The 20,763-nt window shown below is 40.8% G+C and overlaps 1 protein-coding gene across 1 annotated transcript in view; it reads right to left on the bottom strand.

Annotated features, from left to right (window-relative positions):
* Window positions 1-20,024: 20,024 nt before the first annotated feature.
* Window positions 20,025-20,763, bottom strand: part of CAMKMT (calmodulin-lysine N-methyltransferase) — a 352,032-nt gene continuing 351,293 nt past the window's right edge. Inside the window, exon 11 of the mRNA XM_039529504.1 lies at window positions 20,025-20,763. This exon is cut by the window's right edge and continues 401 nt beyond it. The gene's annotated coding sequence lies outside the window, so the exon portion shown is untranslated.

Here is a 20,763-nt window from a genome sequence, read left to right as displayed (position 1 = left end):
CAAGGGGAAACAAACAAAACATGTATGTGACACTGGGGAAAATGCTCTTCTACTTTAACTATGAATGATTGTAGATTTTTTTTAAATGCAATAGAAGTGTCATGTTACGTTGTGTGCTGCCTTTGTGCCCTCTAAAATACCAAGCACACTGAGACAGAATATGAAATGATCCAAAATCAGCTTGTTTGTAAAGATAACTTAAATTTACATCCTCAAGGGGGAACAATATTAGAATCAGCAGGTTTTTGCACAAATACGGCATGTTAAATGTAGGTTTCTTTACTTCTAGGAAATAAAGAAAAAATTAAGACCAGCAAGTAACAAATCCAAGAACAGGCTGTTTTCTGCTTCCAAACAAAGAAGCATCTAAAAATGTATTTATTTACTCTACATTTGTCTTGGCTATTGTCATTAATTAACATGTTTAGAAGGCAAATGTTGCATTAAGGGAAGGTGGAATATTCAAATAATATCCATTTCTAACACTGCTCAGACCAGATTGACAACCTGGGGAAATCCAGGGGCACTAACCAACAAACCAGAAATGCTACATTTTGTACCTCTTTAATTTTTACCACTTTAATACCGCATTCCAGGTCTAGCTGGAGTTTATGCCTGTCAAAGGAGATCCTGTTCACTACCTTGCTAAATGACTGGCTGAAAACCAGCATTGGTGTCAGCTGCAAAGACAGATGCTCACCCACATTCCTGGGAAGGGATGCTACAAAAGACAGAAATACACTAATGTATGTGTGTTTATTACAGAACATGTGCATGATCCTGGTTGCATGCTATGTTTCCTCTCCAGAGACTATATCTTGGAGTTAAAGACTATTCAGACCTGCTCCTGTTCAGATCTCTGACAGATTCATTTTGTGCACAGACCTCTGATTTTAACTCTCCATCTGCCTTCCTTTACTGAGATGGCAGCCAGGGAGTTTGAAAAGTTTTTAGCACTTTGCTGACCCCAGATATTTGCAGAAGTGTAGGGGGCTTTGATATAGTTTAGGAATCCAAAATAAATGTCTTTTTAAAGATATTCCTAACATTAAAATATCTTGCTGCAACCATCAGCTCAAGCGTCATAATGGCAGCTGATAGAAGAGCAATACCTACTGTGCTACAATAAATCATTTATCTTATCCGTGTTTATGTAGGGCTAAATGCTCCCCTACTGTGGAAAAAACCCATGGGAGGGGGGAAACTGTTTGACAATGTCTGCAAGGAACGTTTCGCAGCACTGTAGCTGCATCCTTTCCTCAGGAGGTTTGCAGCCTTGGGGATGGGAGAGGGGCTCAGCCCTCAAACCCTTCGAATATAGAGGCTCCATTGGGACCCAGTGGGGTTTTTCATGTATTTTGTTAAGTAATTGTCTATGGGATCAGGGCCTAAATGTCCACATGGAAACCACGCTCCAACCTGTTGGATCCTGGGCAATCCACACAGAAAATTTGATCCTCTATGCTGTTCCCTGTGTTTCCCTATCCCCTGGAAATGGTACTGCCATTGGGGTGCCTTGCTGTATGTGTGCCCAAAGGGGCAGCTGACTTTTTGGGCTAAGTATATATTTGGGCTGAGTCTTATCCCTCTCCCCCTCCCACTCCCTTTATATATTTCCTGTCCCCTTAGATTGTCAGCTCTTTGGGGCAGGGACTGTGTTTTCTTATACATTTGTACTCGTCCCAGCTCATTATGGGTGCTGCTAGGATAAAAACAAACAATAATATGAATCCTGTTTGGAGCAGCGTGAACTGCCTAGAAATACACCAGATTTGGGGCGGAGTGGGGCATGCTACAATGATTGCCTCCATCCCAGCACTCTTCCCTGAACCCTCAAATGCATGGGAAGGCTTCACTGCTACTGCTCCTTCCGTCTTAAGCTGGGAATTTCTCTAATCTGCACCTCACACAGCCTACAAGAGCCTGTCTCCCATGATTATAAACCATGTGGGGAAAATCATAAACCAATCACTGATTTGCAATCTAAAGTCAGAAGATGAAATATAAGAGAGGGAAAAGGCCTCAGTTGAAAAAAGAAGTAGGTTACCTGACAAAAATGGGGAAGTATTCCAATGACAGTCTCTCCAGAGCTTTCCAAAATCTACTGGAAGCCTGGGCTATGAGGCAGATAAATAGCCATGGCTTTGACTCCTATGACAAGATAAGGTCCTGAAACCATATAGTCAAAATCAAAGGCCTCCTGAGGTGATGGCTCATCAGGCTTATGCAGTTAAGGCAAATCAGTTTCATAGCCAAAAGCACCCAATTGATAAGATACCCATTTTGCAGCTGGGTGAACTGGAGGTGCCCTTTCAGTGTGAGACCACCCGATCCAAGCGTTTCCTTGTACTGCTCCAAGTGTGTGTTTGTTCATATGCAAAAGTGGAGACTGGACCTTTATCTTCCATTGTAAAATGGCATAAGGAAATCCCAGCGCCCCAGTCTCCCACCATGGGACACAAGGCCACTAACATAAGGAATGTGACAGTTGGCAGTTTGTGGGAAGGGTCCCTTTTCTAACCAAGAAGAGGAGACCTGGAAAACATACCATTAAATATGAATTAATACATTTTGTTTGTGAAAGTTTATATAAACACCTACTTTACATTTCATTTCATTACACTGAGCTATTTTTAGTGGAATCACAATACAAATAAATTCCCTCCTTTTATTTTTCTTCCTAATTATATTGACATAGGATGCTTACAAATTGTATTTAAAAGGTTTTTATCACGGGGCATGCAGTGCTGGGACATAGACATTTCTCATGTGTTTTCATCACTTAGACTTTTGGCTTTGTACGTACAGCACATAGAAGACTTTATGACAGCCCATCATGACAGAGACACACACTGCTGTTATCTGTGCTTCATAATGCAAAAAGAGAATTATTTCAGCCAATACTAAGCACCGGTCTCTCACAAAACAACACCGTAATCCTGATTTCACTGTGGTCCAAGTTCTGTCCTCGGTTTCACCTGACAATCCTACTGAAGTCAATAAGGTTGCACAGGTGCAAATGAGGGCACAGTCTTGCCTTGCGGGTGCAACCACAAACCTCCATTTCTAATCCCACCCCATTCCATTCCTCCAAGTGGTGGGAGGTGCACACAGGGCCCTCTGTGCCATGGAACCACTGTGACAGCGATGTATGGGGAGAATGAACTTGCGTGGAGCAGCCATTCAGAGTCTCGTGCACCTTCTGCATGTGGGGATACGACCTCCATGGCAGGTCAGAATATGCCAGCACAGAGGAGGGCATTAGGGCTGTGGGGCATGAGAGCTGTGCTTATCCCATTCTAGCAGTCAGATGCAGTTGCTTAATGGAAGCAGAGTTGTTGTACTGTTGCCCTGTGGTTGGATTTTGCCCCTTATCCAACCATAGCACAGGACAGCCGCACAAATCTCAGTTCTGCAGGTTATTTATTTGGAATTCAAGAAAGTCGCCTTTTATGAACTCATCCTCAGATATTCTAGTAAGCCCAACACCCACAGTGACATCAATGGAAAGTCTCAGACAGCAGCAGCACAGGCTCGTCGTACATAGGTGAGGGACAGAAAACATTTATTTCTTGTACTGTGGCTTGCTGAATCTTTTGTCTCGTTGTATACTAAGAGCTCTATTCAGGGCTGGGGGGCATACATGCATTTGCAATCACCTACTTTTGTGGCTAGCGAAGTCCTTTGGATCACTCCTAAAAGTGGTTTATTGTGGATTTACTCCAGTGCCTTTATAATAGTGTCCCATATGAATGTGGTTTTGAAATCACCCAAAAGGTGCATATTCAAAACCAGCGTCAGAAAACTAGAGGGAAGGAAGGGAGACTGGCGGGTAAAAGTGTCAAGGGAGTTTTGCACAGGAAATAGAGTATTTTCCTGTTGTTTCAGATGCCATGAAAAGTTTTTATCAGATACTTTTCTTGGAGGGCAAGTGTGGACAAAAAGCTTTTCCCTTTTTTTTTATTGCTTTACAGTGCCCAGTGCAGATATATTAAATTTTGAATTAACATGTGTTAAGCGTGGGTTGATTTTGTTTGTTCTGCCACATAACTTGCTTTTCTAAGCACTTAGTACTAGCAGCAGTTAATCTATTGACCAATGGCTTAAACAGCAGGTGGCTCTAAAACCTATAGGGTAGTTCTGACAAGGCCTCTGACAATTCCCGAGGCCTCTTTGTTACCTGGGCTGGAATAGAGAAACTACTTGTTTGGAAAATGTTTCCCCTCCCACAAAACATCCTCAGTATTTAGAGTCTTTTGTTACCAGAAGTCTGAAGAGGGAGATTATGAAGGATAGTCTGTCACACAAATTGTTTCCTCTAGACATATAATACAACCTGCTTTAAAAGTTCACAAGCTAATCTAATGAAATTCTCATTCAAATGAAGAATGTCATTAATCTGAAATTAAAGCCCTGGTCTTCCTCGGATTAAAAAATAAAATACAAATTCAATATTCAGAATGTGGGAATTTAAAAAAAGCTTTCCCTAAAATCTCTTTGAAACATTAGTATAGAATATTAATAAGTGGTCACATTCTTAGGAAATCTAAACACGAAAGTGGTAACAATTCAAATATCTCATATTAAATTCTAATCTGTTAGTCAATCCTCAGTTTCTGAATATTCCTATGATATGCAACTAATTCTATTCAATTTTAGTTCATTTCTCATACTCATTCCACGTGGTGACATCTGAGCTCTCACGTCAGAAAATAAAGGGGTGCTTTTGCTTTGATTTTATAAAGCAGCTGGAATTGTGGCTGCTGAACACAACACTCCTAGCATGATCCTGTTCCCCTTTGAATCAATGGTGATTTTACTTAAGTGGAAGCAGTATTGGGTCACAACTTTCTTGAGGGAGGATTTCCGAGCGCAGGATCTGTCACCTTCTAAAATGTGTGTCCTGGTTCAGACCGATGCCTAGAACCTGAAAGGCCTAGACACAGATGGCACAGCACCAGTTAGATTCCTGCTTCAATGAATGTGTGCTTCTTTGTGAGTAAACAGAGTTTTTTTGTGTATTTATCTTCTCTTTCTCCAAGCAAACTTGCTGTGGAGGGGTTTTCATCCACTTAGGAGAAACACCACTAATCTCCTAGCTATATTTTCCTAATGATTGTACTACAATTAGAGGCCCTGATTCTGCGGCCTTTATTTCATGAGTAAAAGTTGCAGGATTAAACCTTGGCATTGCAACTGTAAAATAAAAAAGCCAGATAAAGTAATAAAATAAAATACAATCTAACCTGCTTCCAATGTGCTGAGGTTTCCTTCACCACCTATTTACTCTTTTCTCCTGATCTCCACTTGAAATGTGGTAAGAATTGAATTGTGGATATTTTATGCAATCTCTTTTTTGGACCTTATTGTTTTGGGGCCCTGATCTCAATTGGGACCACTAGGTACTACTGTAATACAAGTAGTAAATAAAATAAATAATAATAATAGCTTACTCTAACTATAGTTATAGAGACTCTTTTTGGTTTTTTAATGTCCTTCTTCTCTGCAAACTGCATATGTGGTTAGACTAATTAGACTGCTCAACAATGACTCACACATTTAATTTCTCTCTCAAACTTATTTATTAAGTGTTGTTAATCAGTATGAGAGTTTCAAACACAGAGGCTGCTGTGATTTACTCTAAGGCTCTTAGTCTGGTGTTCCCATGGCCATGGAGCTCTGTGTAGGAGGAGCTAAGAATGCCCTACATACACACGTTGGGCCCCATCCTTTATTTCAATGGGATAAGAGCAGCCCTTTTTTGCTGTCTAACCAAATGTAGCCACGGGGAATAGCGGGTCTTCCCCAGATTTGGCCAGAGCTGATGTATTGTGGCATACTGTGCATGGGTGCTTTCTCAGCACACCCTGAATTTCAAAGCCTTTTCAAGGCAGTTCTCTAAATAAATAAACAAACCTAAATAATGTGCCCTTCAGAAGGAATATATTTGCCTGACTCATCCAGAAAAGACTTCACAGTAGATCAGCTGCCCTTATGGTGGCCTCAGTGAGCCAATGAAAGTGTGAGAGAGATTGGTTGATGGCGGCCCCCATGCCTGGCCCTCCATGAATGCCTAGGCCTCAGCCCCATGTGCACTGGTTAGTGTTTTCCGCTCAGCACCTGACCTCTCAGTAGCTGTGATTGTCACTTTTTTTTTAAAGAAGTGCAGTAGTTTTCTTTTTGCAACAGGTGAGGTTTCTGCTTGATAATTTGCAAACTAATTAAAGTTGCAGTCTTTAGCCCTATTCACCCTGGCTTTAGTCCTCATGGTTAGCAAATCAGCTACTTTTAAAGATGCCAGATTGGACGTGGAGCTTTGTTGTTTCCAAATCCAGGTGTGGTCAGGGATGGAGCATTGTTTTTCTCCCATGAGGTAGAAACAAAGACCTGCATTGGGGATTAATAGGATGGAGAGCATGTTGCCTGCAGGAGGGACCAATCTCTCCTCATGAAATTTGAGCTGCTTCCACATGAGTAAGGTATGTGTCATGTTCCAGACTCCAAGACTCATGCTAGGGGAGACATGCTAGGAGCCAGGGTGAGAACCTGGGAAAGAGCTGTAGTTAATGGAATGAGAAGACACAGCAAAACAGTATCTCCCTCCTCACTTAACGCCAAATTCTGAGATGATACAAGGTTCAACAGGATGCATATTGTAAAATCTACTGGAATCCACAGTTCTGACTAGCAGCAGCTGGGTGCACCCAAGCTCCAGCTGCTACTCTGTGGTATGAAGCAGAGGGGACAGAGGTAGTATGCACACACACAGAGAGTCTTTGGCAACAGCTCTGCATTGTCTGCAGACTCATAGGCCAGGCTATTTCCCCTGCTTGCCCACCATCATCTTCAAGCATAGAGGCCCTGAGCCAACAAAGCTCTTATTCACATGCTTAACTTTTAACATCTTTTGTATGTGGTCATCTTCAGTCGCTTCTCCTCTCACTTACTCTGGGTTTACAGGGGTGTAAGTCATTGACTGCAGAGTGGTGTCTTTCTTGGTTGTGAGAGGAGGCAGCTTGCTTTTTAGCCTCTGGATATAGCAGATACACAAAGAAGGTCGTCATAATTCAGACAAACTGGAATTGAGCTATAAGGAAAGATTACAAGAGCAGGCACTGTCTAAGAGTGGGGAATATAAATATTTAAAGGGCAAAAACACCAAAGTTAGAAAGGAGTTATTTGGGGTTGTAGAAGTGGGTATAACTATAAGTGATGAGATTAAATTAAGAAAAGGAACATTTAAGCTTAAAATCAAGATATTTTCCAATGGTATTTTCTTAATTATATTTCTACACCGTTATCACTAGCACACATGCAAGTGGTAAGTGCCGGAATAAATAGTCACTTAGACACCTAACTAGCCATTTGTTCATGCAAATATATAATTTGTATGTAAAGTTGCCACAACTGTATGTGATCTCCAACCTTCCTTTCTGCAAATTTGCTAATTTTGTCTCCAATGGCTATGTTGGCTGCTTGCCAAAGGCATCATTGACTAGTGGTTATGCACTGGACCAGGAGCCAAGAACAATTCCTGAAGTCTAATCTTGGCTTTGCCACTGACTCAGTGTGTGGCCTTAGGCGAGCTACTATAGCTCTGTGCCTTAGTCTCTCTTGCTTTTAAATAGGGATACTCACAATTACTCACCACTAATTGGTGCTGTGAGAACTAATTAGTTAATGTTTGCATGATATTTTGGAAACACAAAGTACTAAATAAATGCTGAGTATTATTAGAAGGTTGTAATTCCTGACCTTGTGGCTAGAAAGTAGCAAAAGACACAGTCACACTGTCTCTCAAAAAGTAACCAGAATAGTATCAATAGCAAACACTATATCATATCAGTGACAAGGAGGAAATATTATTAAAATCCATGGTAGGCAACTCTTAGCAGGAAATTTCTAGAGGCCCAACAATTCATATTGATAAGTGTTTTTACTGTCTTGCACTGCACAGAAACTAAAGGTGAAGGAACCAGCAATGCTAGGAGAAGTAGCTATTGACAGCACCTGGCTCATTCGTCAAGGTATTTCACACGGAGGGATTATAGAAATTGAAAACAAAACCACAGCATGCATTTGAAGGTTGTCTGTTCTCAGCAGCAGCATCACAACTCTTGTGGTGAACTATTCAGCATCCACCCACACTGTGTTCAGCTCCTAATTCTTTAATTTATCCAGCTACCTTAGGACAGTCCCAGTAAGCAGTAGGTGGGTAATGGGTAAATCATGATTTATCTTATTCAATAAAGCTTACTTGTTAAGTGTAAGAAGTGAGAAGTCTGGGTAGAAATCCACACTTTTATTATCCTTCAGAAAAGCAAAGACAGTCCTGTCTCCACTCCCAGGCATGTATGGGGATGTGTGAACAACATGGCGAAGTGCTATCTCCCAAGCCCCTCAATGTATTACCTGTTAAACCTACTTCTTAAAGTATCCACCTCTTGACCTGGAAACATTACTGACTGGAGTTGATACAGCGTGCCCTACTGCGCGGGACCAAAGGTGAGAGGCTAAGATAGCCCCTGAAGCTGCTTAGATAACACTCCATTCCTCTCTTGTTCTTGCTTTTTGTGACTGCATGAGGATCACTCTATGTGTGTGATTATCTCCCACATCCACACCACAGCACCCTATACAATTATAAATTTTGTTTCAAACTCAGAACAGGAGTTAGTTTCCTGTATCTCTCTTGTTCATATGTGATAACATAAGGAACCAGGGACTAGAGATCAGAACATCTGAATGCTAAATATAGCAAATGTGATATTTTTCATGCAAACAAATAATATTAAAGGTACCTCTTAGATTCCTGAAGAAGCAGACATATCTGCCAACTAATAGAATTGATTTCTAGGGAGAGTGAGTAGGAGAAAAGTATGACCCAGCTCTTCAGGATGCCAAGCTTTTTTAGCCCCAATGCAACCAGGTACTTAAGCACATGTGTAACTTTAAGCATGTGAATAGTACAAATGAAGTCAATGGGATTATTCACAAGTTTAAAGTTAAGCACATGCTTAAGTATCTTGCAGAATAGAGACCTAAGTGATTTGTACTCTGCTACCTAGCTCACTGTTACATGAACTACAAACCCAAACTTTCTTTTTGCTTGTGCCCTTTAGTGCTCCTTTGTGCCATATAAAGATGACCATTCTCTCCCTCCACCATCCCTATTGCTTTTGGCATTTGAGATCTCTCAGGTGAAACCCTGGCTCCATTGATGTGAATGGCAAAACTCCTGTTGACTTCAGCAAGTCCAGGATTTCACCCCAATTCATTGCTTCCTTTTTCAGGAGGACCTTGGCAAGATATTTGAAGGGCATGAAGGGTGATGTCAGGTGAGACTGTTACCTCAGCTTCAGTGCTCCTGAGAGGTAGAGGCTGCCGAGTTTTACATAAGCTACTTGTTACATGAAGCGTACCATCTAAGACGGCATCTCCTGAGGGTGGAATTGCTACAGCTTGTCCGACATATCTAGTTCCCTTCTAGGTCCTCCAGAAGGAGGAGGAAGTGAAGACCCTGATGTTTCAGTGATGAGAGAAAAGAATGTGCAGGGGGCTAATGTTGTTACCTTTTGCTTTAAAATGAGGGGGATTCTCTTTACACATCATAAGGAATAATAAAGGGCTGTGCCTGCCCCGTCCTTCCCTCCTCCCCAATTTTGCTTCATTTGCAGTCCACCTTTCAGATGAAGCCACAGCAGTGGAGGAGCAACCACACTTCGTAAAAGAGGGGTGGGGGCAGAAGGAAGAACACACAACAAAGTGGTGTCCTAAGGTAAAAGGTGACAAGTGAGTTGCTGTATCAGCAGAGAGGAACAGGGTAGTAAGGTCCAACTTACCTCATGGCTGCCCAGAAGGAACTGCCTAAGGAGGCCCAGAGGAAGGCCACAGAGGGGTCTAAACAAGACTATCTTATACAAACAGGCCTTCGCTACATAAGCAATTTCCATGGGCTCTGGTGTAATGCTTCTTCCTGAGGATTCCCAAGTTCAAATCAATTTTAAGACAATTATCAAAATAATGGGTATTGATACCCGGGTTTGGAAAGAGGCAGCGTGTGGGTGCTGAAAGGGGATTTGTAAAAGGAGTGCTTTCCGATAGCACTGGAGATCATGACCAACCTGCCATTCTCACATTGCTTAATGCAGCGGTTCTCAAACTGTGGGTCGTGACTCTGTTTTGATGGAGTCACGAGGGTTGTCGTTAGACTTGCTGGGGCCCTGAGGCTGAAGCCGAAGTCAGAACCCCCCTGCCCAGGGCTGAAGCCCTCAAGCTTTGGCTTCCCCTCCCCCAGCGGGCAGGGCTCAGACTTTGGGTTTGCCCCCCCCACCCAGGGCAGCAGGGCTCAGGCTTTGGTCCCCCACCCCTATTACTGGTAACTTCCTTCCCATATCTTTGCTCTCCACCATGTAAATCACAGTACAATATGGCATGTTATTTCTGTGCTTTCCTGTGCTCTTTATTCCAGGATGGACTCCATGCCCACATGTTTCCTAGCATTCCTGTCACAATACATAAGCAGGAAGGAGATTGGGGTTTACCATGCCCTATTTCCTTTTTATTTCCCAATATTTCCATTTCTGTGTAATGACATGGTGGTGTCTTGCCTCCAGGCTGGAGGATGGGCATATCAAAGCATGATTGCGTATATCCTGTTATGAGGTGCTGTGGAGTCACGCTACCAGCACCTGACCTCTGCAAAGAGACCTGCTGAATCATCAATGTCTTGTCCCATGAGAGTGGAAGAATAATTCACCCACTTTGCTTCCTCTTTTGGCATCATTTGAATGGTTTCAAAAGTTAAATGCACTTGCACATTATTAGTGTATTTCCTGTGTTTCTTTAAAAATACATGCTTTAAGTATGGGCCTGTTCCTTCTGACATACAATGAACCATCTACAGGATTCTAGGGATACATGGTGTATATCCCAAAATTATCAATCTTATTTTTCTATAGATTTCTGCCAAACCAGCAGTCAAGGAGTTAGTTAAAAAATCCCAAATAAATGAATACAGAATATCAGGATTGGAAGAGACCTCAGGAGGTCATCTAGTCTAACCCCCTGCTCAAAGCAGGGCCAATCTCTAGACAGATTTTTGCCCCAGATCCCTAAATGGCCCCCTCAAGGATTGAACTCACAACCCTGGGTTTAGCAGGCCAATGCTCAAACCACTGAGCTATCTCTCCCCAATTTCCTGTATTCCCCCAGAACCGAAAACTCCAGTCAGTTTTTCCACAAAAATATGACAAAGTTCCCTGCAATATTTCCAATCTCCTTCTCCAACACCTAGAAGATGGATGGCTGACCCCTGAAACACACTAGAGAGAGCACTAAAACACTTCTGGAAATATGCACCCTACATGCTAGTTTATATTATACTTACTTCTCCTGCTCAAGTCAAAAGTGGTAACATCTCTCAGAAAGCATTGAGCTGGTCAGTATATACTAAATCAGGGGTAGGCAACCTATGGCACGGGTGCCGAAGGCGGCACGCGAGCTGATTTTCAGTGGCACTCACACTGCCTGGGTCCTGGCCACCAGTCTGGGTGGCCAGGACCCAGGCAGGACTTTAATTTAATTTTAAATGAAGCTTCTTAAACTTTTTAAAAACCTTATTTACTTTACATACAACAATAGTTTAGTTATCTATTATAAACTTATAGAAAGAGACCTTCTAAAAATGTTAAAATGTATTAGTGGCATGCGAAACCTTAAATTAGAGTGAATAAATGAAGACTCGGCACACCGCTTCTGAAAGGTTGCCGACCCCTGTATAAATAAAATCTGTCATGCATAAGTCACAGCTGTTAGGCTAAAACAAGTACCTGTTTTGTATAAAAAGTCTGAGACAGGTGTGGTTCTGTGGCTTAGGCACAAGACTAGGAATCAGGAAATCCTGAATTCTAATCCAGGCTCTGACACTGATGCCTTCTGTGAATCACGTAACCTCCCTACCTCAGTTTCCCCATATGGGCAAAGGGAAAAAAATAATACTTAATTACCTCTTCCATAAGGCTGTTGTGAGGATTAATTGGCCAGTTTGAAAAAAGGACTTTGAACATGAAAAGTGCTACATTCTTTCAGCAATGAGTATTATAGTAAATTAAAACACCCAAGTATTTCGGCTCAGTTTTCTTTCACTTTGATGTCCTTTATTTATTGTTTACTTGTTTGGTTTTGTTCACATTCAGTTTAGAGATCAAAGCATTTCAGATCAGGACTCCTATTTCCATTATTAATATTTAACTTTGCATATATGCCTCCCAGAGGAGACAAGTCCACAACTAAGTCTAATGACAACAGCTATTATCTCTTCATTTGGAATAGCTAGAAGCTGATGCGCTTCACAATAGGACCTTCTGCTTTAAGAACTCTGCTCCACACCCAAGAACCCCAAGGTGCTTCTGGCTGGTTTTTAATTCTAATCTCTGAAAGGCTTTGCAATTTATTTGGTTAATTGTCTACATCTGAGACATTCATCTAAAACTTCTACTATTACATTACTTGGATTAAAAGAGATGTTCTTAAGAGTATTAGACAGGTTCTTACACATTGAAAGCTTTTACCCTTACACCACCAGCTGAGTCACCCATAAAGGTTTCTGAAGAAAGCAGAGAGCTTTTTTTAAAAACACTCTCTCTCTCTCTCTCTCTCATACATAAAGTAGTTAAAGTTCCTTGTTAAAAAGATTTGAAAAATGTATAGTCCTTGTAAATTAAATACTACAAGTTCTTAGAGGAGTGATCCCTAAACATGCATAATTCACACTAATATGATTTAATTCTAAGCTACTGGAAGATTTATAGAAATTAAAAGTCTTCACATGCATAAGGATAATGAAAATATAATTTGGCTCATGAAAGCTTTATATGTATCTTTATATTTCAACAGTGTAGCAATTACTGGTGCACTTTAGACCACTGGAATGTGCCTACTCAGAAACTGAAGCTGGTGCAGAATGCCAGGGCCAGTTCACCAAGAGGAGCGTCATGCTGGGAGCACACTACACCAATGCTCTGTGAGCTGCTTTGGCTACCTCGGAGATTCCAGCTGTTGGCCCTCGCCTTTAAAAGCTCTAAGTGGTTTGAAACCCAGATACCTGAGGGACTGCCACTCTCCCAGTGGCATGATGCCCTGGCTGCAGTCAGCAGAGGGACTGAAGCAGAGGCAACCTTACTATAAAAGAGAGGGAGCTGCTGGCAAGGCAATCTCCACGAAGGCCTTTCCACTTTGGAACTTGTTTCCCCCATTGATCTGCCAGAGCACAGACATATGAACTGTGCAGTCACATTACAAGGCCCATTTCTTCTCCTGGGGGTTTGGGAAGGAGGTGGTTTGAAGGAGAGGCTTATATTACATACACACACACACATCACACGGCTGGAGCCCTGGGGTGTTTGCTATGTATTTACCTTTGATGGAATGAGCATTCTATCAATTGTTATATAGGCGAATGAGTTCAATTGCTTATTTTAAACTGGATTGCTAGTAAGCTGTGATATTAAATTTTGAAATTTAAAAGGGAGGAGTCTGTCCTAAATTTATGTATTTAAAATATATGTATATATAAAAGCCACTCTATATAAAGCTGCAACAACTTCAACAACTGTCTTGGTTACACACCAAGGATTTCACTGCGAACATGTTAGAGGGAATCAGAAAGCAGAGAAAAGGTCACAAATAAGCACCTTAGGAACAATGAAAGCTTTTCTCCATGTAGCAGTGGGAGAGTTGCTAGAAAAACTGAAAAGGTATTAATCAGAAGTGGCTATAAATCCTCTGGAGTTTTGCTCTTATAAAACTCCTCAGAGAAAGTCTTGAAGGAAATGCAGGTCAAAGCCCAAAAAAGCTCTTGATCAGAGATTGCTGGAGGAAAATCTTCCCAGATGCCGTTTAATAGGCAGCAATCACCCCAGGAGTGGGAAAGCCAAGTACGCTTGAAACATGGTTGCAGTTCCTAATAGGCCTTGTCACACTTAAGGCACTGCAAGCTCCATCCAACGAACAGCTGAAGCTGGCTGGCGATTCATAAAGCCAACAGTTTAAAGTTTATTATGATGAAAGCACTTAATGACAGCCATCGCTAGGGGCCCATCATTTATAAAGCTGTGCTGAGTATTAGACATGTAGCATGACCACCAATTTTATGTCACAATTGCTACCATAAAATGACCTTTGGTGATTTTTGCTGCATGTGGTGGACAGCTCTTCTTTCACATTAGTGCTCTGTGGCTTTTCTTTGCAGACTATTATGCTGTCTAAAGCTTATTTGGCACTGTCGTGAGTCTCAACCCTTGTTATTACCCCGAAGGCCTGTCTACAGAAAAACTCTCATGTTCTATTATGGCACTCCAATAATTTACAGTTCTTACCATCCTTAGTTAGTGTAATAATTTAGTGCACATATTCCTTTATTGTTATTCATTTACTAAAAGTTCTTCTGTTTCTATACACTGCACTAGACATCTTACAGGGGGTAACTAAAATATGCATGTTCCCATATTACCAGATATGGATAAAGGGTTTTTATTTTTAATTGTCAATTGAAAAAAATGGTAAGCAAAAGCAGTCGATAATAGTTGTTGTGAGAAATCTCCTTAAAACCTTAGGTATAAATTCTACACCTTGCACAAACACGGAACATAATTTCAGTGCATAAGCCTCACACATACATTTGCATGCGAACAATATTACTTAATTACATTTCAATTTTTAAACCCACTTTGTATACTTAGAAGGTGTTTAAATACGCTAGCACTCTACTGTCCTGATGTAAAGCATTACCAGTAAAGTGGTCTGTCCTTGCTACAACACCTTTAAATTGTATATATAATTTTATAAATGATATAAAATCTGTTTCTAATCCATGAAAAAACCACACTAGCATGGCCCACTGCAATTTTGGAAGGATTTAAAATATGTGATTTCTGCTGGTACCTACTGTATTGGGTTTTACATAAAGCTTTTTTCAATAAGGTAAATTGTTACATGACAAACTCATCTTCCACCATTATCATCTGCTGTTTGTGTTTAACAACAGGAGTCCTGGTCTAACAAAACTCTTGTAATGGCTGTACAAATTACTCAGCTGAAAGCTTTTCACCAAACCAAACAGTATTAATCAGCAGTTCTTATGAAGGTGCTAATTAAAAACAATTTTCTTCCTCAGTTTGCAATACTAAGCCATCTTCATTTGCACAGTTTCCAATATAGAGCTACTGTATACACTCACACTTCAGGGCCTCTATTAACTATTGAATCTCCTATTACCTTTTTTATTACATTCCTGTCTCCCAAGTTTACAGGCTTGTTGACATTTTAGAAGTCACAGCATGATATGTTTAATCATTTTAAAAGTACATTAATTGAAATAAGAGAAAAAATAACAGCCTCTTAGAATTCATGTGCTAACAGGGCACAAAGCAAATAGAATGCTAAAATCTATTCTTTGCTAGTAACTTGGCATGCTGAAACAAAATTTTAGAGCTAAATGAGGCATATGTCTAACACAGAGCACCCTTGTTGTTTTGTTTTAATAAGCCATCTTTTACCATTGTTATTGCATTGATTTAATATCGGTATCAGCAGAAAAATTCAGCAAATGTAAGTTTATTTCTTTTTCAAATATTTGTTATTTATTAGAGTTCTATGCTAACAAATGTTGCTGTTCCACCGTTGTTGGCCACAACAGCTTTTTGTGTTTTGGGGCCTCTGCATCTGTCGAGTTTAACCCAGATTCATGGGTTCAAATGTATCTTCTCAGGCTGTGGAATGCCATCTGGACTACTGTTCATGCATCTTCCCTCTACCTTCCACACAGATTACACTCGCTAAGGATAATGAAGATCCAATGTCCCTGTTGAACATAGATGGAAAATGTCCAGCACTGATCCAGCCCTTACAATGTGTTAGGCTTTTTGGCAGTAATCCAGCTGCCGACTAAGCAAAAAGCTTGAAAACGCTAAATGTTTTGAAAACGAAAAAAATGTTTTAGGAAGTTTGTTATATTCAGTTGTTTGAAGAAAAACCACTGGTCAGAGAGGAAAGGAATCTTCTGGTTAAGACGCAGCCCTGGGACTCAGAAAATCTGGGTTCAATTCTGGATTGTGTCACACACCTGTGTCTCTGTAGCTTTGGGCAAGTCACTTAACCTCTATGTACCTCAACTCCCCCATCTGAAAAATGGGGAATAATGATATTTTCACTCTCTCACCCTTTATTTATTTAGCTTGTGGACACGTCAGTGTATAGATTGACTCTTTAGCTTTGTACAGTGCCTAGCACAATGGGTCCCTGCTCTTGGTTGGGGCATGTAAGTGCTCTTGTAACACAAATAACGACAATAAAATCTAGCATTGGAAACCAAGCTTGTCAATCTGTTAAAATAAGTTGGTCAATTTAGGACAGGCCTCACGCTGTTGAAATATGGCAGTGAAGAGCTGTCGCGATCTTAATCAACCATTGAATCTAAAACCGGAATCACCAAGTACAGAATGACAAATTCTGCCCCCACTAATTCTGAGGGGAAAAACCTACCAGATATGGCTACTCGTCACAGAAATCATTTCTACAGCATCTTCCACCTGAGGCTCTCAAAGCCCTTTGCAAGCAATAATTGATTCAGCTTAGCCATTCCTCATTCCCCATTCTTAAAGATAAGTAGAGGGAGGGACCAAAAGATGAAGGCTAAATCGTGCATTTACAATTTGCCCCATGTAAGGGGAAGAACGTGGCTACTACTCTCTTGCTTCAGGCCTTGAAATGCTCAAGGCCTTGGCAAGCAGCAGATTACTACTGGTTGCTTCGCCCTCATGCTAAATCAGTGGTACTGGTTGGCACAAGTGGAGCAAAGGTTCTGCCTACTCCCTGCCCTTTGGTTCAGAGGGACAGTGAAGGGAAGCTGCAACGGGCATGAAGCACTTGCTTACCCATACATTGCCACGCTCAAGGTCAAGAGGCTGTACAGGATCTTACTCCCCCTTCCCTCCCAACACAGGCATGTCAGCCAGGCCACCCTATATGACCCGCCCAAGGCCACACAGGAATTCTACAACTGAGTTGGTTTCAGTTGTAATGTTTCTTGACTCCGAGACACGTGCCTCATCCATAAGACCATCCTGTCTCACAAATTCAGCATGCTCCCTTCACTTAAAGCTTTATTTTTATGTTCTATCAAAATGTTAACAAAAAGATTGGCATCATAACCTTTCATGCATAGGGGCTGGAACTAGGGGTGCTGGATGTGCTGCCCCACCCCCTGGCTTGAAGTGGTTTCCAGCATATCCCGAGTTTACAGTTTGGTTCAATGGCTCTCAGCACCCCTACTGTGCAAGTTGTTCAGGCACTCCTTCTTTCAGGTACCTTTGTCAAGATCTCCTATGCAAATACATATATATTACATATTTTGGATGAAGTAGACTTTTCTTTCATATAAGCAGCTATTACTTTTCACATTTCATAGTCTATAGATTACAGCTGGCTGCCAGGGAATACAAAAACAGTCCCATTGCAACAGATTCTAATATGACAAGGAACAGCCATTTTAATCTGATTAAGGGGGAAAAAGCTATCTCAATCAGAAGTTCATGATATATGTAAAGGAAAACTTACATCAGTCTAATGACCGCACTGCACCTTTAAGTGGGAGGTAGTGGGTGGAGTTTTCTGGCTTGCTGGGGAAGAGGGAATAGTGCTTTATGGCTGGTAGGGGGAGCAAAGCTCACAAGCTGCTGCAAAAGGGGGCGTGGGTCAGCCCTGACTCATCCCCAGAGACAGGAGATGAAAAGGGGCAAAACTGGTGGGAGAAGCCCCTTTTTCCCAAGTCAGGTGGAGCAGCACCCACCCTCCATCCTCTTGGAGGTGGGAAAATACTAGGTTTGGTCAGGACCTGCTACGAACATCACACTAGCTGTTCCTTTCTCCAGGGGCTAGGAAGGAATTTTTCCCTTACCATCAGATTGGCCAAGGTGGAGTGGGGCTTTTTTTGCCTTCCCCACAGCGGGTTCCGGAAGGGCTTTGTTATGGTGAGTAGGGAAGGGAGTTAGACTATGATGTTGCAACTCACTATGTAAGTGTGGGGCGGCTGCCCAGTGAGGGTGGATACAGTGATCATATAAATGGCCTGGTAAAGGACTTAAAGGAGGTGCTGGTTAAAAGAGTGGAATGGGGGGAAGTGGGGGCTCCTCTGACTGGTATGGCAGGGAGCCAACTCCCTTTCTTCTAGCCCATCTTAACTCTTGTTCAGGGGCGGGGAGGGGAGGATGGCAAGGTCCCAGGCTGGGGCACCTGGATGGAAAAAGAGAGGTGCCTGCAGAAGCCCTTCCAGGTAGATGTTGAAATGATCATGTAGTTAGCTACTCTGTACACTTTTATCTGCTGGGTAGTCCCAGACCATATGAAGTGTCTCCTGTCCTTCTCTCTGTATAGCCGGAAAATGTTCCCATTGGCTGCCAAAGAAGATAACATAGGAATAATAATACTTAGCATTTATACCATGCTTTTCATCTTCAGATTGCCTTACAAACATCAACTACGCAATCCTAATATTCCTTTAAAGAATGAAGCAATCCGTATCACATTAAAAATACACAGAGTATCAGAGGCCATATAGACAGCAGTTAAGGCAGGACACACACAGGACTTTGACACATTTATTTTTAATAAGCTTATTTTGGTGATCTTTAAGCAGAGATCTTTAGCATCTTAATTAAAAAATCATTGGCTTTTTATTAAAATTTCAGAAATCAGAAAGTTTTTCCAGTCAACTGTACCTTCTAAAGACTGTAAATGTGAGAGATGTCCTTTAAAAAACAATACTTAAAATACACACACACAAAACTCCTCCAACTGTATACCTTTATAGTACAGATTTTGAAATGAACAAATATTTAACCTAATGCTGATTATCGGTGGAAAATTACGAATTAGGGGCCCAATCCTATAAGCTTTTATGCACATGAGTAGCCATACTCACTATTGAGCTGCAGTGTGTAAATGTTTGCAGAATCAAACTCCAGATGTGTTCTTTGGTAAAACTCCATCAAGTACACTCTTAAAGGAAGACAGCCAGTACCTAGTGCAATACCTTGTGCTAACACTACAGACAGTTTTTTTTTTAAAAAAAGCAATACCTAGCTGTTCATTTTAGTAAACCTGCTTATTCCCTGGAGGAATAAACAACAAATTACAATAGTTTTATTTCTGGCAACTATATGTCTTTATTAGATTATATTGTAGAGAATATTCTCAAGCCCTTCTTACAAAGGCAGACAGGATCTACATATTTTCATATTTCACTATGTCTTTAGCTTTTCTTTGTTGGTTACAACAATTTCCTTGTATCCATTCCTTAGGGACAACATGTCCTTTACTGTATGTCCAAACAGAACAAAAACTGATGAAAAGCATCTTTACACCAGCCTTAAACTATTCCTAAATGCTCCTTATTTCTTATCAGAAAATATTCTTCTATCAAGAGTTTGAACATGAAACCCACAACATCCATAAAGGAGATCTACTACTGAACTACTAGGATAAATGGCTGGTTTGCATTGCCCCTGGTCTTTATCTAATACGGAGAATAGACTGCTGTTTTATCAAAAGAGGAATAAATTGCTGTTATTGTGATGTTAGCCCATCACTTGGCATTGCAATTCAAGTTTTTGTGAGAAAGAAATGTATGATCTAACTGCGACTTGACCTATGCCTTCTGAGATCCATCTAGGTGCTCTAATGGAGCATAAAAAGTGTTGAATACAAGGACATGCAAACTGGTGGTGAAAAAATTTGTTTGAGGATAGTACTGAAGAGAAAAGAACTTGTATAAGCTAGTGGTTTACATACAGCTCAGTTTGTTAAATGTGAGAGGAAGAGAATTGACCAAATGTAATTGTTTTAATGTATTTCAATAGGAAACTGCAATTTTAACAATACTAAGTATCTAACTGTGGGTTTTTACCATTCTAAAAGTGTTTTGGTTAAAGAGATTGTGCAGGATTCCTTAAAGATCCAGCTTGCTATTTCAAGAAATCATTAGAACATTTTATTAAACCATTAGAAAAGAAGAATATGATCATGTTTCTTTGTAGGACAGCTGTCCTTTCTCAGCGCTATATTAAACATTTACAAAACATTTGAACCACAGTATATCACAATACACACCTAGTTTGAATAAGATGATTGTTTGATTGCATTTAAAAGAAAATTCCCTAGTTGCCATAGCGTTCAGGATGTCTTAGGACAAGATCTATTTTTAAAGAGAGGTTTGTAGAACAGCAGCAGTTAGATTTTAGTCCTGATAAAGGCTCACTTTTCATTCATAGTCAGAGCCTAAATGTGCTCTTCTTGTACCTAACCAGATAATAAGCACTCAGCACACTCCCCCTTCTTGACACAACACACTGAGACTAATCACACATAATTGGAGAGGAGGAGCAGAGGGCTGGGCAAGCTATTGTGTCCAAAGGACAAATGGTCAGTTTATGAGGCTTTTGTCTGATGCATAATTTTTTATATATCTTCAGTGGAAAAAAGTACCCTGTTGTTGCAAAAAAAAAAAAAGGAAAAAAAAGGAATCACCAAAACAAGTCAGAACATTTCAATTTTGCATGGATAGAAAAATCAACAGGGAAAATTCAAGAAAGGCAAAAGAAAAATCTATGAGTTGATGTGTGCACTTTTTAAAGATCTTGAGGAAACTATTTGCTTCCTAAGTGTATGAGAAACCGTTAGTACTTTCAGCGGGTCAAATACAACCAC

Source organism: Mauremys reevesii, linkage group 3, assembly GCF_016161935.1.
Source record: "Mauremys reevesii isolate NIE-2019 linkage group 3, ASM1616193v1, whole genome shotgun sequence".
NCBI classification, from domain to species: Eukaryota; Metazoa; Chordata; order Testudines; family Geoemydidae; genus Mauremys; species Mauremys reevesii.
This window is presented reverse-complemented; position numbering and strand designations above follow the sequence as displayed.